Below are 12495 nucleotides of genomic sequence, written 5' to 3' on the forward strand. Positions count from 1 at the left end.
TCTTATCCAGTTGAGGGAGGGCAAAACCAGAGCTTGAGGGATTCAGCCCTGGGTGGTGGGGTTCAGACTTTTGGCTTCAGCCCCAGGCACCAACAAGTCTAATGCCAGCCCTGGTGACCCCATTAAAACAGGGTTATGACCCACTTTGGGGTCCTGACTCACAGTTTGAGAAACACTGCTCTATGCTAAAGGGAGAGAGTTTTCCTGTGGGTGCAGTTAATCCACTTCCCCAAGAGGTGGCAGCTATGTCAGTGGGAGAAGCTATATCGGTGGGTGTGCAAGCTGTGGTGTTTGCCACATTTAAGAAGTTTAATCAAACCCCATTTTTAAAACCACCTGTGGTCTGGGAATGGCAAAGGAGCTCGATGAAGCAGGGTCTGTCCTTCAAAGTCCTGGAGGTCATGAGTCCATTGTCATGAGGGTATAGCTTAGTGGTAGTGTGCTTGATTGCAGATCAAGTGATCCTTGATTCAAGCCCCAGTGTTCTCTTATAACCTTCTTTCTTTTTTTTTTAAAAAGGAAAACATTTTCATTTCCATTCTCCATTATGTTCAGGAGCTCCACTATACGGGGGTGCTTGATATGAATGTAAATACTCAACATTTCACTGTCCAAATGCATAAAAAGCTAGCAAAGCTGTCCATCAGCTGAAATCAGTTCCAATCCTCTAAGTGTCTAGTTTATGTTTTCATCAATTAAACAAAGGTATCATAGGAATGTACATTTGCAGATCCCTCTTCTCCAGGAGCTGTGCTGTGCAGAAGAACAAGAGCCACATCCAGCTGCAGTTCAGGAGTCTGATGACCAAAGAGCCAATAAATGTTCCGAGGGCTGGAGAAAAATGCCTTCTAGGGAGCTATTGAAGGAGCTCAACCTGTTTCACTTATGAAAAGAAGATTGAAAGGTGACTTCATTGAAGTGTTGAAGGGCCTTAATGGAGAGAAAAGGTAGTGTATTAAAGGACTCTTTAATCTAGCAGAGAAAGGAATAACAAGACCCAGTGGCTGGAAGGTGAAAAGAGACAAATTCATATTACAAATAAGACACAAATATTCAACAGCCAGGATGATTCACCGCAGGAACAAGCTACCAAGGAAAGTGGTGGATTGTCCATCTCCTGATGTAATTTAATGAAGACTAGCTGCCTTTCTGGAATGTGTTTGCTCCAAAAGTAGCTATTGTGTCATACAGGAGGCCTGTGATATGCAGGGGGTCAGATTAGATGCTCTAATGGTCTCTTCTGGCCATAAAGTCGACTAATTTCTGAAAAACTGAGTGTAGCATTGGGAGCAGCATCTGATGTTTTCCTGTCTAGCCGGCTTGATGCCTAGAACGAACGCTCCTTGAGTGGGGTGATCCCCAGGGAGAAGCTCAAACCTGCAAAGTGCCTGGCCAGGGGCAGGACATTAGCACAGCAAGGGAGGGGTGTGGCAGTGACATCACAAAGGCCTTTTGAAGGACCTCAGACTATTGGTCAAAGGTGGTGGGGAGGTGGTGACCTCACAGAGAGATGCTGACATCAGCCAGGCAGGACAGGGGCGAGGGGCCAGGGAAACCTCAGAGACCCCTGTGGCTTTGCTTCAGCAACTCTCCTTCTCCAGGTCTCTCTTTGAGGACTGAAAGAGTATTCGGGTTCACGGACGTGAGTGCCAGGAGGAACCTCTTTTGAGTTTTCTCCTTCCCTTTTCCTGATTTTACTAGAAAACAGCCGTCCCTGTTTAGAAGGTAAGAGCCTCCTCGAGGTTTGAAACCGGTTCAGTCTGATCCATCTGGTGACAAAGTCTAAGCATGGAAAACATGAGCTCAAGGAGGCAGAATTTTATTCCGCACCTGGGATTTTATCCCCTAGAATCACTAGGGACATTAGGGTTTGTCCTTTGTGTTTCACCTTTTCCTCCGTCCCTTTCTCCTTTCTCTTCTCTTGCTTCTTTTGTCCTTTCACCTCTTTCCCTCCCAACACCAAGAGCGGGGTGTGTGTATGTGTTGCGGGGGAGTGTTTGGCAGCTCCCACTGTGGGAGGTCCACCCAAAAATGTGGGGCTGAAATAGTGCTTGGTCAGTGATCCCCACCAGTGATCTGGGCCATCCTTTGGGCTCCCTGGTGAGAACCCTCAGCTTCCCGTCCTCAGTCTCTACCCTGATTGGCTGAGCAGGGGGTTATTGACAGGGAGGAGACTCAGCTCCTTGTTGTTCTCTTTTAAGACCAAGTAAATAAGTCAGAACCAATCATATGTTTGATGAATTTTGCTGCTTCTCTGCATTAATGGTCTCTGAGCAGTTCATGATTCTCTCTAACATTGCAGTTCTCCTCAAATACTTGCTGAATAATTACTGTGCAGTGTTGTTGGTCTGGAGCTCATCTGAGAGCACTTTATTCAGGTCATTCAATGGATGAAATTCAAGATCCGATGGTTAGTTTGAAAATCAGGGCTCTTAGGTCCTATTCCCAACTCTGCCACTGACTGACTGTGTGACCTAAGATAAGTCAATTCTCCTTTCTCAGCCTTAGCTTCTCCCTCTTTCAAGTAGGGATTATAATGATCCTCTCCTACCTACCTCACGGTGGGTGGGGATCCATTGGAGAGTGTCACTAGGAGTAGTGCATAATATGAGGTGTCCTATCACATTTACTGAGAGCAGATTATAACATAATAGAATAGCTGAAAGTCTATTTCATTTGTATTTTTTTTATTTTGCAATTGTTAAGAGCAGCAACTACTTAGCTCAGACTGAAGCATCTTATCTAATGTTTGTGATCTAAGTGTCTCCCCTCTGTGTGTGACGAGACAATTTAACACACTCTGACAAACAGGAGATGCTTTTGTTTTGCAACAAAATATTTTTGCAAAGAACTTTCATCCCACTTGTTTTGATTTCGAGAAACAAACTGGTTTAGTCTGAAGGGGATTTTCTGACATTGAGCAGGTGCAGTGTGTCCCGTGACACCCGCCCGCTATACGGTGGCCCCTGCTGAGGGCGCCCTTGCTGCAGCTGGTTCTGCTGGCGCCCTGTGGTTGCCCTCGTTCGGCCAGGAACAAGCCTCAGGTGAGCTGAAAAGAATCCTGTCCAACCAAATCTGGCAGCTGCCATCATGTAGCCCAAAGTCCCCACACCTGCCGGGGAAACAAACCAGCCACCATAAAGTGGTCCATTGTCTCACGCGGGGCCAGAGCCTGACACGGCACCTGTGGGCAACCATTGCTCTGAACACGCCGGCCATGCACACGCTGGCCGATTCCTATGAAAGATGTCACTGCACGTCTCGGTACTTAAAAGGTACCTGTGCCACTGGCAGTGAGTTCTGGGGACAGTTGCTCACATTCAGTGAATGTAACTGTACGTAACTGTATGTGCAGCTCTGTGCAGTCACATTTGATAGAAGTTTGGTAATTAAATTATACAAGAGGGTCAGATAAAGTGGCTACTACCACCACTATGTTTTGTCCCGTGAAGCTTTTACAGCCATTCTGAGGGGAAATGGGCCCTTTGCCCACAGAAATGGTCTATAGGGGACGGCTGCAGGCAGCAGGTCGAGAGATAATCTCATCAAAATTATTTGACTACTGGGTAATGTAATCAAAATCACTAAAGGAATGTCCGGGGTTTCTATTGGAACTTAACTTGCCTGCCCCTGGCTGGCTCTGGTTGTACAAGATGGACGTGTAATCGGGGTTCAGTTGTGTAAAAAAGAGTAATCGCAGTGCAAGGGATGTTAGGCAAAGGAGAACTGTGTGTGATGATGTAAGGTTTTAAGGACCTAAACTGACACTCATGGTTTGTAAAACTCTTGTTTTGTAGGTTTAAGATGAATTGGTTTGGTTCTGCTTTGTTGGGATTTTTTTATAATGCCACTGAAAATCCATTTGAATCATTCAAAGTGGCAAAACTGCCAGACACCTTTTGCCAGACACAGGTAACTAGTGTTGTTTGGGTTTGGGATTTAGCATTTAACCCTTAAGGTATCTCACTACTCTATAAAGTTCAAGACCAAAGTTATGGTTGTAGTTAGGGGCAGCCAGAACCAGAAGGATGGAGAAAGAAGCATTGGTTGGACAGATGGACGGATGGACAAACCGGATAATTAAGCCTCTGTTTTAAAAAAAAAAAAGGCTTAAAAACATTAAAAGGAAAAAAGGGGCAAAATGTTTCCCCGCTTACCAAAATACCTCAGCCTAGATCTGCCCTTGGGGTTTGGGGGTGGGGGGCGCCGATTCCAGGGTTCGCCTAGGGCACCAGTTGCTGGTAGCTAGTCTAGAGCTGCCCCTGCCCAGAGGCCTTTATTCCTCCAGCCTGCGAGGATGGGAGGTGGGGGGGGGGTGTCAGGAAGTTGCCCCTTCAATCCCACACACAAAAGGACCTTCTTAGGAAAGGCAAAAATCTTGAAAAGAAAAAGTAACATCAAGAAGGACTTCAAAGACAGAGCTTTTTAAGATCTCAAGGAATAGTTGAGTGTTTCACCAGGGACTTGAACCCTGGATTCTCAGATTAAAAGTCTGATGTTTGGCCCACTGAGCTAGCCAGATTCCCAGAAAGAGTCAGCAACTTTATGTAGAGGAGAAACTACTGAAGAAAAAGAGCCCAGGAAACAATAGAGGAAACCTGCTGGTCTCTCTCCCCACAGCCCTAGCCCTGGCTTGCTCCTCCCGCCAGCGCCCTGAGGCATTTTGCTAGCACCATGCCCCAGTCAGCTCCACCCTCCCCAAGTGCTAGAAGGCCCAGCTCAGGAACCTGGCTGCTCTTACAGCCACCTCTTCTGCCCTGACCAATAGGGAGGAGGATTGAGGGACAGGCCAGTAGGAGCTGGGAAAATTAAGCCTATATGTTTCTGTTTGGTTTTGAACTAGGGACCTTTTGCGTGTTACGCAAACGTGATAACCACTACACTACAGAAACTCTGTCCTAAGATACTCCTCCTCCCTTCATAAAAACATAAGAATGGCCATACTGGGTCAGACTAAAGGTCCGTCCAACCCTGTATCCTATCTGCCAACAGTGGCCAATGGTGGGTGCCCCAGAGGGACTAAACCTAACAGGTAATGATCAAGTGATCTCTCTCCTGCCATCTATCTCCACCCTCTGACAAACAGAGGCTAGGGGCACCATTCCTTACCCATCCTGGCTAATAGCCATTCATGGACTTAACCTCCATTAATTTATCTGCAAAAAGAAAGAGGAGTATTTGTGGCTCCTTAGAGACTAACAAATTTATTTGAGCATAAGCTTTCGTGGGCTAAAACCCACTTCATCGGATGCATGCAGTGGAAAATACAGCAGGAAGATATATAGATATAGATATACACAGAGAACATGAAAAAATGGCTGTTGCCATACATACTATAATGAGAGTGAGCAGTTAAGGTGACAAGTATCAGAGGGGTAGCCATGTTAGTCTGGATCTATAAAAGCAGCAAAGAATCCTGTGGCACCTTATAGACTAACACCTATTAGTCTATAAGGTGCCACAGGATTCTTTGCTGCTTTTACAGTTAAGGTGAGCTATTATCAGCAGGAGAAAAAACCTTTTGTAGTGATAATCGGGACGGCCAATTTCCAACAGTTGACAGGAAAGTGTGAGTAACAGTAGGGGGACAAATAAACATGGGGAAATAGTTTGACTTTGTGTAATGACCCATCCACTCCCAGTCTTTATTCAAGCCTAATTTAATGGTGTCCACTTTGCAAATTAATTCCAATTCAGCAGTTTCTCGTGGGAGTCTGTTGTTGAAGGTTTTTTGTTGTAATATTGCGACTTGTAGGTCTGTAATCGAGTGACCAGGGAGATTGAAGTGTTCTCTGACTGGTTTTTAATGTTATAATTCTTGACATGTGATTTGTGTCCATTTATTATTTCATGTGGAGACTGTCCAGTATGGCCAATGTACATGGCAGAGGGACATTGCTGGCACATAATAGCATATATCACATTGGTAGATGTGCAGGTGAACGAGCCTCTGATAGTGTGGCTGACGTGATTAGGTCCTATGATGGTGTCCCCTGAATAGATATGTGGACAGAGTTGGCAACAGGCTTTGTTGCAAGGATAGGTTCCTGGGTTAATGTTTTTGTTGTGTGGTTGCTGGTAAGTATTTGCTTCAGGTTGGGGGGCTGTCTGTAAGCAAGGACAGGCCTGTTCTCCCAAGATCTGTGAGAGTGATGGATCGTCCTTCAGGATAGGTTGTAGATCCTTGATGATGCACTGGAGAGGTTTCAATTGGGGGCTGAAGGTGATGGCTAGTGGGTTATGTTCCTTTCTTTGTTGGTCCTGTCCTGTAGTAAGTGACTTCTGGGTACTCTTCTGGCTCTGTCAATCTGTTTCTTCACTTCAGTAGGTGGGTACTGTACTTGTAAGAACGCTCGATAGAGATCTTGTAGGTGTTTGTCTCTGTCTGAGGGGTTGGCGCATATGTGGTTGTATCTTAGAGCTTGGCTGTAGACAATGGATTGTGTGATGTGGTCTGGATGAAAGCTGGAGGCATGTAGGTAAGTATAGTGGTCAGTATGTTTCTGGTATAGGGTGGTGTTTATATGACCATCGCTTATTAGCACAGTAGTGTCCAGGAAGTGGATCTCTGGTGTGGACTGGTCCAGGCTGAGGTTGATGGTGGGATGGAAATTGTTGAAATCATGGTGGAATTCCTCAAGGGTTTTCTTTTCCATGGGTCCAGATGATGAAGATGTCATCAGTGTAGCGCAAGTAGAGCAGGGTCATTAGAGGATGAGAGCTGAGGAAGCATTGTTCTAAGTCAGCCATAAAAATGTTGGCATACTGTGGGGCCATGCGGGTACCCATAGCAGTGCCGCTGACTTGAAGGTATACATTGTCCCCAAATGTGAAATAGTTATGGGTGAGGACAAAGTCACAAAGTTCAGCCACCAGGTTTGCCATGACATTATCGGGGATACTGTTCCTGATGGCTTGTAGTCCATCTTTGTGTGGAACGTTGGTGTAGAGGCCTTCCACCTCCATAGTGGCCAGGATGGTGTTTTCTGGAAGATCACCAATGGATTGTAGTTTCCTCAGGAAGTCAGTGGTGTCTCGAAGATAGCTGGGAGTGCTGGTAGCATAGTGCCTGAGGAGGGAGTCTACACAGCCAGACAATCCTGCTGTCAGTGTGCCATTGCCTGAAATGATGGGGCATCCAGGATTTCCAGGTTTATGGATCTTGGGTAGCAGATAGAATACCCCTGCTGCTTTTTTGGCCTGTCTGGGAGGTTTTTGTCAGCCCTGGCACACAAAAAGGGTATCATTGCGAGCGCCCACGAAGGTGAGATTAATTTTTGCCTGCCTTGCTCAGCTTGACTTGCTTCCTCACCCCATTCCTGCCTTATATCCTGGGTCGCCTGGTGGCTGAAGATGGTCCATTGTCTCAAGCGGTGCCAGAGCCTGACACAGTGCCCCGGGCAGCCTTTGCTCTGCACATGCCAGCCGTGCACATTTGCAAATACTTTAAAGCTCTTGTGAGTTATTTCTGGGAACAGTTGCTCACCTTCAGAGGAAGCTCCCTAAAATTGGCCTGTCTCACCCAGTGGTACATTGACCTCTGTTCAGACTGAGCCGAAGTGTGGGGGGGGGGCTTGCTGCTGTGGCTGCCACTGCTGTGAGGGCGGCCACTGTTGCGGATGAAGCCATCCTGGAAGTACCTTCCACTTAGCCACCCACTGAAAATCCTGTAGGATGTAAGGTGGGAATAGAAGAACATGCGGGGGGGGAGGCCTTCCTAATCTCCTCCCCCTTCCGCCACTATCGGCCATCCCATATCCGGTGCTGCTCCCAGTGGGGTATAAAAAATTATGGCCTTTTCGGAAGAGTCAGTTGGGTTCTTTATGGTTGTCCCATCATTCCCCTCGGGCCTGACCTGCCCTCCAGCTCAGCCACCCACTGAAAATTGAAAAACAAAAAAGTAGAGCCGTACAAGGCTTCAAAGCCCACCAGGCCCAACCACCATTTCTAATACAGCAGAAAAGCCGCACTTCTCCTGACTAGGTAGGGACATCCTATGGCCCCACAAAAAGTGGAAGGCCATCGTGTTCGGTCTCAGCAGCATTCGTGGAGCAGGGGGAAACACATGGCTGAGGTTAATGACAAGGTCCCCTTCCGCCACCGGCTGAGCCATTCCTCACAGGCCAGCAACCATTTCTCCCAGTTCGCGTTCCCCACCTCGTCCCCAACCGAACGCTAGGAGGCCCAGCCATCAACCTGCAAACTCTTGTAGCCCTCCTCTTCCGCCCTGACTGATAGGGGGGTGTATTGAGCCTCCCTCCCTTAGGCCCTTCAGCATCCCTGGGGAAAGACAACACCGCCCAAGTGACTTTGGGCCAGTAGGTCAACCAATAGGGCTGCCTCCTAGGCCAGGCTGCAGCCCAGCTTCAGGACTCAAAGGAAATGGAGCTCGCATCCCTACCTACAGGACTCCAGGCACGGCCAGGCTTCTGGATGAAACGTCCCCTCTTGTGCTCAAGTCACAACAGCTAGCGGGCAAAAGACAAGCGTTCATGGCATTGGAGAAAGCAAGACAGAGCCTTGGAAGACCCAGCAGGGTTTGTGGCACAGGAATTGTCCTCAGATCCCACCGAGACTTCAGCTCAGATTGCAGGATTCAAAGTCCCGAGTGCTGGCCCTTACACCATGGGGACAATAGGGAACCCCCAGACCTCTGCTGAGCTCTGGTGTGAATGACCCTGTGGGGGCAGCCCTGCATTTGCTCACCAAGTTGGCCTGCAGCAGTTAGGCCTCTGGGAGCTGAAGCATTCTTAATCGAGACTGAGAGGCCAGTGGGCATGTGAGGAAGTTGCCCCTTCAGTCCCAGGCCCTTCCTAGTGAAAAGCCAAGTCCTGGGGAAAAAAGGTCAAATAACATGCTGCAGAAACACCTTCTTTCATGTTGAGGGGAATAGTTCCCACTTCACCTGACCAGGGACTTGAACCCTGGACCCTCAGATTAAAAGTCTGATGCTCTACCCACTGAGCTAGCCAGGCTCACATGTAAGCAAAGCAAATTTCATCCAGAAGAGAACCTAGTCATGAAAATGAGGGCAGGAAACAATACAGAAAACCTGCTACTCTCCCTCTCTTAGCAGTCCTAGCCCCAGCCTGCTCCTCCATCCGGCGCCCTGAGGTCTTATTCTTTTTTTAGTTAACTATCAAATCCAGGAGAAAACACGGTTATACAAAGCAAAACGAAATCACAAACAGAAATGTCATTGGAAATACAAAAATAAAAAAGGAAAATGCAATCCCCATCACTTTATCATGTCTGGGCCATTCCTGTATTGAGAGCATCCGCGAAGGTCCCTGCGTGTTTACAAGAAACCTGGAGGAACTCATACCACAGCCTGAACATGAAACTCAACTGCTCCCAGGTGCTGCAGTAAAACCTTTTCCCAGCTGTGACGTTGCAGTCCATAGGGTTTTATGAAAATATGCTAATGAGTGTGAATATAAAGTGACTGGACTATGCTTCATGCAAAAGGTCTCTTGTAAGGTATCATTACAAAGCTTATAATCTACTGTGTGTGTTCATCCTATTTGTATGAACCGATCATTCTTGGATCTGAAACTAGAAATATGAACTATACCTCTGAGGTCCTGTTGTAATGATGCAAAGTGTGGTCCATTAATAGTGGTTTGGACTCTTGATGGCTCCCATTAACCAGGACAACTGACTGGAGATGGCTCTGTCCTGCACCATCTGTGAGTCAGGCCAGGAAGAATGAAGGCTTGGGGGTCTCACAGATATGTGACCATGTCACCTGGTACAGGAATCCATCTTAAACCTGGGGCTCTTCCTCAGGAGAGAGACAAAGAATTCCTGCCTTGTACCAAAGCTGTATAAGGGGGTGGAACTGAACAAACATGGCTGCAGTCATGAGACATCCCCTAGCTACCACCTAAGCTGGAACACGGACTATACGAGGTGAAAAGATTGGGCCCAGACATAAAATAAGTCTAGTCTGCAAAAGAAGCTTATTGGAAGATCTCTGAGGGTGAGATTTGATCTGTATTGAGTTTCATACTGTATTAGGCTTGGACTTGCATGTTTTTGTTTTATTTTGCTCTGTGAAAAATACAAGGTCCATAGAGAAGGAAAAGAAAATGCCTTGGAAAAGTCTCTGTGTGTGTGTGAGATGGGTGGTAGGGTGTCTAGAAACCACTTTCCTCTAGTTTCTTTTCTCTGATTTCCTGTAGAAAATCTGAAGCAGGGAGCTAAACCCATTACCTTCTCTGAGGCTTGAACTCAGGACCTTCAGATTATGAGACTGACACGCTGCCAACTGTGCTAAGAAGGTTTGGAAAAGTTTGAGGCTCAGTGTATATAGGACCCTCCTACAGCAGTGACTGGGGCAGGGAAGGAGCCAGAGATGTGCTGGAAGAAGCAGGGAGCTCTGGTGACCAGAGACTTTTCCTGGCAGCTTTCACAGCAGCAAAGAAATCAATTCATGCTGCCAGTGAACAATCTACTGGAACTAATGGCAGCACAGGGGGGATGTTTCCAAGCTATGCACCTACTTCCACATTTTAGAGCTTACTCTCTTTTTCCTAGTAGGGCACTTTCCATGCAAATTAAGCAAAGCAAGTTGGGGAAACTACACAGGTAATAAAAACCAGTGCTCCAAATAAGGCTTGAATTCATAACCCCAGCAGTAGCCCACTCTGCGCTAACCAGTTGCACCAGTGCAGGTGCTTGTTTGGCAAAGCTGGGAAGCAGGCAGTTATCAGTCTCTGTGATTCACACCTTTGCCTGGTAATTGAAAGGCTGATGCATCAAACCTAACTCAAGATGCGGCTTTTCAGCCATGAGACTCCAGGACATTTTGACAGAAAGAAAATCTCCTCTGTTTTGATTTAGCCCCATTTGACTCCTTCTGCTCGTCTTCTCCCCCTCCCTCCAGTCTCTTTCCTTCCCCATTGGGGCCGTGTAGAGAGGAGCCCCAGTCAGTCTCTGTCACAGAGTCTGTATCCCATAAAGGGAGGGAGGGCGGGAGGCGTTGCTCCAAAACATTGATAATGGGGGGTGGGCATGGTTAGGGGGAGAAAGGATGGAGAATTAACAGTGGGGCCCAGAGAGATTCCCCCAGATTGGGGAGATCCCCTGCTGCCCCCCATCAGCCAGCTGTGGGAAGAACAACTTGGGATTGCTTGGGGAAGCCACCTTTAAAAACACAAGTGTAACATGCTAGTTACATTTTAATAAGACCAAAACCTCCTCAATCCCAGGGTCACAATCACTGGAATGATTTTGCCTTGATATTTTACCAGCCGCAGACACAAAGCGAGTCAAATTACAGTTTCCGTTCAGACTCAGTGCACACACAAGAATCCGGAGGCTTTTAATTCCTTAGGTTCTGCTGCCATTTCATTTCTGTCCTGTTCCAAGATTTATCGTTGTGCAAAGCAACGTTAGGCCCTTGGGAGTGTCCCCCTCAGTGCTGCCTGCCACCCTTGGGCAATTTAAAAGGGCCCGGGGACCCCCGCCACCACCAGCAGCAGCACAAGGGGACTAAGGCAGTTTCCTGCCCGCCCTCACTCCATGTGGCACACCACTCCCGGAAATGGCTGGCACGTCCCTGGTGTGGGGGAGGTCTCCGTGCGCTGCCCCGCCCTGAGTGCCAACTCTGCCAACTGTGGCAATAGGAGCTGCAAGGGTGAAGTCTGCGGGCAGCCATGCACAGAGACACCCCTGGCCCTCCCGCTTAGGGGCTGCTGCCAGAGGAGGTTGCAGGTTGCTTTTGGGAGATGCCCGAGGTAAATGCTGCACCCCTCACCCTCTCCTGCACCCCCAACCCAGACCCCACACCTGCACCCAAACTCCCTCCAAGAGCTTGCCCCCTGCACACCCTCCTGCAGCACAACCCCCTGACTGAGTCCAGACCCTGCACCCAAACTCTCCCAGAGCCCAGCCCCTCTCCCTCCCACACCCAAACTCCCTCCCAGAGCCTTAGGCAGGTGTGTGTGTGTGTGTGGGGGCAGGACTTGGTCCCATTCTGGGCACCACCAAAAATTGTACAAACCTGCCGCCCCGTCCAGCCCAACCTTCTGCTGATGCACCTCAGCCCACACCCCTGCAGGGTTTGAAGCTTCCATTGCTTAAATTCCAGGACACTGAGGGATTTCAGCTCCCCTTTGCCCAGAGGGAACCTTCACCCCACTCCCAGCCAGGTTCTTGTCCATGGGATCACTGTAGGGGGGCTGGGTCCCGCTGGGTCTTTTCTCTCTCTGTGACAGGCCAGGGTGCAATAACTGGGGCATCTGAGCACCCAGGACCTTCTGTGGGGCTGCCATTCCCCTTCCCCTTCTGTGGTCTCATCAGTCATTGACTCCAGCATTTTTTTCTACCCATTGTCAGCACCATCCCAAGCAAGCTGCACTCGCCTCAGAAAGACAGTGTCCCCTGGTGGGTGTAAATCACTGACCTCTCTCCTCTCTGAGCACTGACTGCCCCTCTGTTTCCTTGCCTCTCAGTCTGTGCAGATGGGACCTTTCCCTCCAGTGCTGGAGG

The 12495-nt window shown here is 48.3% G+C and overlaps 2 non-coding genes across 2 annotated transcripts; both read right to left on the reverse strand.

Moving 5' to 3' along the window:
* Positions 1 to 8902: 8902 nt before the first annotated feature.
* TRNAK-UUU lies at positions 8903 to 8975 on the reverse strand. The gene has a single exon. It is a non-coding gene; the product is annotated as a tRNA-Lys (tRNA).
* A 1237-nt stretch (positions 8976 to 10212) lies between these two features.
* Positions 10213 to 10285, reverse strand: TRNAM-CAU. The gene has a single exon. It is a non-coding gene; the product is annotated as a tRNA-Met (tRNA).
* Positions 10286 to 12495: the final 2210 nt, after the last annotated feature.

Source organism: Mauremys mutica, unplaced genomic scaffold (genome assembly GCF_020497125.1).
Source record: "Mauremys mutica isolate MM-2020 ecotype Southern unplaced genomic scaffold, ASM2049712v1 Super-Scaffold_100469, whole genome shotgun sequence".
Taxonomy (NCBI): domain Eukaryota; kingdom Metazoa; phylum Chordata; order Testudines; family Geoemydidae; genus Mauremys; species Mauremys mutica.